The 5626-nt window shown below is 39.0% G+C and overlaps 1 long non-coding RNA gene across 1 annotated transcript; it reads right to left on the bottom strand.

The window, feature by feature from the left end:
• Positions 1–254: 254 nt before the first annotated feature.
• Positions 255–4833, bottom strand: LOC121149861. The gene is made up of 4 exons (XR_005882861.1): positions 4777–4833; positions 4531–4600; positions 2232–2303; positions 255–366 (listed from the first exon to the last, which is right to left on the bottom strand). It is a non-coding gene; the product is annotated as an uncharacterized LOC121149861 (long non-coding RNA).
• Positions 4834–5626: the final 793 nt, after the last annotated feature.

The following is a 5626-nucleotide window of genomic DNA, read 5'->3' as shown; positions in this document are numbered from 1 at the left end:
TTATTCTTCATAAATTACTATTATTTGGGATTAATAAATGATTGTTGTTCCAAAGAAGCACTTAAAAAAAAAAAATAAAAACAGCCCTTGCTGGAAAAGTTTAAGAATTAAGAAGCTTTAGTTTACAAATTGTCAATATTCAGTAGTCTGATGGATTCGGATGAATATTCTTACCACAATAATGCTAACTGAAAAGCAAGCTAGGCAGGCTTTTCAGAATTTCATCACATAGTCTGTACCTAGTTCCCACAGCAAGGCTCCCCTTACCGTTAAAGAAGTCATGCATTGAGTTTGTTTCCGACACCTGTTCTCTAACAGGGAAAGCAAAGCTGTAAGATGTCTACAATCTGGATTCAGAATTCGTATCTGTAAATGATACAATGAAGGTCGTCAGTGGAACATCCTGGGAAAAACAGTACCTGCCTTTGTGATTCAAACCTTCAGACTTGCGTACAGATCCCTCACCCAAGAGAAGTATGATTGAAATTACACATTCTCCATAGCATTATTATTGGCTAGTTTGAATAGAAGAATGTTGACAATATATGGGTGAAAATTGTGATCTACCAATTTTATTTTCAGTACGGACAAAGCCATCAGAAAATGACAGGCTACAAATTAATTATGCATGGACAATCTCATTGATTTATACCAGACTAAGTGATTGTTGTATTGAAAATATTCCTAAATGTGCTTTGATAGAGCATAATCGTTAAGAGTATATTATATAATGTATAGGAAGTTCAGAAGAAGTTGGCTATGCTTTCTGAATACTACTCCATTAAATGGATCTTGAACTATTACAGCCACAAATACAAATTATGCCCCAAAGGAATATTTCCAGTTTTCATTGCTTTGTGTCACAATCAAATCTGCCTAATAAGCTGTGATCTCCTTAAACGTATACCACTGTTTACTCTTTCCACCCACACATCTCTCTCCATTATGGGCAGACCTGGGCTTCAGTTTATTCTTCACTTGTTAATAAGAAACATCTCTGGGATTCAGTATTTCATTTTTGAAGTGAATATTTATAATACCTAATCCTTAATCTGCTGTTAGCATTGAAGTGTAAGATATCTGTGATAGGTACAGCTCTTACGGTTCAATTTATATTCAGCTAAACTCAGTGGAGATGCGGGAGGGTGAGATAGGAGAATAGAAGAATTTCTTCTGCTAAGCAGAAGCAAGAATTTACAACCCCGGTTGGAAGGAATGACACAAGATCATATTAATTGACACCGCTGTATATTTTTCGGTTCACCCCATATTTTGGGTCACGGGTAATTTTAAACTAGTTACCATAATCCTGCTAATTAGACACTCTGATTTCTAGTTTATCAAATCATGCCTTGTTATGTAAATTAATTCTTGATTTCTAAGAGAGTAACAACATTTGGGCACCACTTAGACGCCTGCATTACTGCGATTTGCAGGATCAAGAAGTTGGTATGTTATAGAATAGAACAAAGAGACATCTCAGTAGATGTCTCCTTGCTCATTGGATAATTTTAAGACCAATTTGTTACATCCAGGCGTCTGCTTTTTAGAAGAAGCCATGTAATGAAAAAAATTAGACTCAGCAACAACCCAGTCTCAATCCAAGAATCACCACTAACATTCCCTCGGTGACCAGCTCTCTCTACCCTAAGAAAGCCAAAAAGAAAAAAGAATCATTTCCATGTGGTACAAACAAGTAGGTCTGATGAACTTGAAGTCACTGTGTATTCCTGTGTATAATTTTTTCTTCCCAATTGCCAACGTAAATGCCCCCTTTTCTGGGATGTATCTGCTTTATCCAAGACCTGAGCAGTCAGGTGGGTTACTAGAAAACTATGAACAATGAGCTCATGGAACTCGTGGAGGTGCTAATTCCTAAGTGGCTTCCTGCCTAGAGAGGCACTGCCCCTTGCTACACAAGGGGGCCAAGGAAGGGACAAGGCTTTCTCTTCCCTGCAGACCATAGCAGGAGGTGCAGCATGCTTGTCTGTGCAAGGCAGGAACACAGAGCAACATTAGTACACTGCAGTCCACATCAAACTAATGCCATTTTTGTCATTTCTTTCTCCTACAGGACCCAAATAAATATGCCTTAGCCTAGGATTAATACATAATCAATTCAAGAAAAATCAAATGACTATCCAGGAAAGATTTAAAACTGGTATATGTAGACAAGTTTAACTCAGGAATCATTGCAACACAAATAGTTTTTTCTGCAAACATTTGCTGACCTCCTACTTTGTTGCATGTTTCATTCATCCTTGACTCAGGTTATTGCCTCTTGAGGTTCCCAAAGTTCAGTCCTGGGGAGAAACACAGAATTATAAAATTCTTATGCGTTAGTAAGTATGATAAACACAAACCCACTCAACTGACAACCAAGGAGAAGTGCATTTAGCAGAGTGCGTTGTCCTCAGAAATGTAGATGACAAGTTTACAAGACTCTAGACAGTACTTAGCTTGTGCTCGACTCTGAAATGCCATCTGGTCTTGGAATTTTTTTCCTGTAAGTAGAACAGAGCATAGCAATAAAAAAAAGTAAAACAAATCCTGATTTTTTTCCTACCTTCTAAACTGTTCCCTTGCATTGATTTATTCATTCATTTGTTCTTTTATCATCTAATATTTACATAATTCCTGTGCTATGCTAGGTACTCTGTAAAAAAGCATCAATAATAAAACCTATTGATTCTATTCTTGTGGGCCAAATGTGTCTTAGTCCGGTTTCTGCTGCTACAACAGAAAAAAAAAAAACTATTTAGAAGGAAAAAAAGTTTATTTGACTCATAATTTTAGAGGCAGGGAAGATCAAGATAAACTGAGAGCATCTGCTAAGAACCTTTGTGCTGTGCCATAACTTGGTAGAGGGTATCACATAGCATGAGGATACAAGAGCTAATGAGAAAAAATTTAGTTTTAGAAAGAAGCTACTCCCATGAGAACTAAGCTACTCCTAAGAGAGTGACCCGAATCCACTCCTGTAAGTGCAGCCTCATGACGGAAGCGACTCCCAACCTTGTAGCATTAGGAATGAACGTTTTTACACCTGATTTTCTGCGGTGCACATTGTCACCACAGCATTAGGATAGAAACTAATAATTATTAATTGGAAATGCTAACAAAACCCACAAACATGTTTTTGCAAATTACAATGTCTATACAGAGGAGGAACAATGCAAATAAATAAATAAATAAAGTGAACTGACTCTTAGACCTTAGCAGATACCTTCCCAGTAGATGTTTGAAGCATGAAGAGTAATTATTAAAAGTGGTAAGAGAAGTGGCAGGGAAAGCATTTCAAGGAAAAAAAAAAAATAAGTGTGCCAAAACCCTGAATTGGGAAAAACAGCAAACTCGAGCTATTGAAAAGTGGCCAGTCACAGTACAGTTGTAGCTTGGTGAGGATGAGTCAACACCCAAGTTCTCATGCAAACTCACACTCATTTTCAGATGTTCTTTATTTAGCCAAAGTGAGCATACTACCAGAGTTCCTAAAACAGTAAGCTACCGACAGCTGTAGGACAAGGGGAAACCAGGTAAAGTGACTGGCATCCCACTGCCTTTCTCTCCTCCCGATTCTTCCGGAGGCACGCTGGAGCAGGGATCTCCATTCAGCACTTAGTTTTGCTGTTTCTACAAGAACAGGCACACATCCTGTCTGCGCTTTGTCATCTGAAACGCAACTGCTGTGTGTCAGGCAGTGTCCATGAAGTCTGCATCCTCCAGTTGTGGCTGACATCACATGAGCCGGAGTCTTGCTCTGCTCCTCCCCAAGTTTGGGAGGCTTCCGTTTTCCCTCAGAGGAAACATAGCATTCCTGCTGATGGTTCTCAAGCCACCAGATGGACCGCCTTCTCTTCAGCATCTCCCATTATCCTCCCTCACTCTATTTGACCACCCTGGCTCCACTGGATCCTGAATTTGCCAGCAAAGTAGCATCTCAAAGCCTTTGTGCCTGCACCTGCCTCTGACTGGTAGCAGTTTGCTGAGACAAGCTGGATGCTCAGTGCCTTGCATCCTCCAAACTTGTCCTGTTGAAGTTACACCTCACCCTGTCCGTCTCCAAGCCTGCTGTGTTTCCTGATTGTATGTATCCTCTAATAAACTACAAATTGCCCTGAAGCACTAGGAAGGCAGGGATCTTTGTTCTGTTCACTGCTGAGTCTCTAGTTTCCAAAACCAAGCCTTCAGAAATATTTGTTTGAACAAGTTATTGTTTAATCCTCACAAAGAAGCATGCGAGAATTAGCTAAAAGTAATGGTAAACTAGCTCTCATAAAGAAACAGAAATCATCTCATTGATAAAATATTGTTTTGGTGAATACAGCAAATAAACATCAAAGAAAATGGGGTATGAACCCATTTAGATAGTTCTGTTTCATGAAATAGTTGCATCAATTGTTTTAAGTAGTAATTTTTCTTGATGACTCATGTTATTTGTCATATAGTAATATGAGAGTACTTCCAAAGGTGTGAGGAAAAGTAAAAGTTAAGTTTATTAGGGGTATAATTTTTGAGATCCATGCATACCTGTCATATGTGTTTTCCAGGAATATTTTGAAGACTGTCCTATATGTATATCCATTCATTATACTTCAATCTGAAATTCAAGAACAAAATATGAAGAGGTTCTGTGTAAGATTCAATTTTCTTCCCCAAACTGGCACTTCTAGCAGCTCTGGTGTTCTTTAAGACCATACATTTTCATGAACGATATATTTAGAGTATAACAAGAAACTGCTGAAAGAATGTTTTATGATTATTTGAACTTGATACCTCAGTCACAGCCTCTCAGGCTGAACAGTGACAGCCATCCCATGGCACTGGATGGATCCTTTCTGGCTCCAGTCAGATCAAGCTGGCTCCCAGAGTGCTCTTCCAGAACATGACAGGAGAGGCCAAGATGGCCGTCTAGGCAGCCAGGCTGTGCTAGTGAGTGCGACCAGCTGGAATCTTGAGTCTGTGGAGAGGGGAGCAGAGTGACCCATTCAGAGAAGAAATCACCCTTACATTAGTGTTTGGGAGTGCTTTTGGTAAAGGATTTCCTAACTTGCTCACTTTCTCTGAACTTAACAAAAATATGCCGGGGATGAAGGCACTGGTGTTTAGACCAAGAGGAAGAAGTGCATGATTGGAGTGGTCTTATTGGACCCATATATTCTTTCAAAACCTTTACAGGGCTATAGCAGAATGAAAAAAAAAATGAGTTGATACCATTCTCATACTAGCATTTCTTTACAGCCTGAGCAAAACCCTAACAATGTGATGCTTTTTCTTTGTGCATAAAGCTCCCCTCCAGAGATTCAAATATTCTGGCAGCTCCGGAATACTTACCTGCGAAAGATCCCCAAGAACATGCATTGCTCAATGCCTTACATGACGTAATCCCGGGGCATGTATCTATTGATTGGTGGCCAAATGAATAAACATCCCTCTACTAGTAAACATTGTTGTGAGAAGCAACAAATGAAGCTTTGGGATGTTATCATTTGTAACTTGACTTTCCTAAAGTCTTTTGCTTCAAAAGTCCTTAAAGAGATGAAGCACTACAATGCATTTCTAGAAATGAAACAATAATTTCATTGGCAGATTACTAAATTTAATTTACACCATAATTCCTAATCTT

Source organism: Ochotona curzoniae, unplaced genomic scaffold (assembly GCF_017591425.1).
Source record: "Ochotona curzoniae isolate NIBS_2020 unplaced genomic scaffold, NIBS_Ocur_1.0 scaffold_4763, whole genome shotgun sequence".
In the NCBI taxonomy this organism is placed as follows: Eukaryota; Metazoa; Chordata; class Mammalia; order Lagomorpha; family Ochotonidae; genus Ochotona; species Ochotona curzoniae.
The sequence above is the reverse complement of the archived record's forward strand: the minus strand, read 5'-3'. Positions and strand labels throughout refer to the sequence as shown.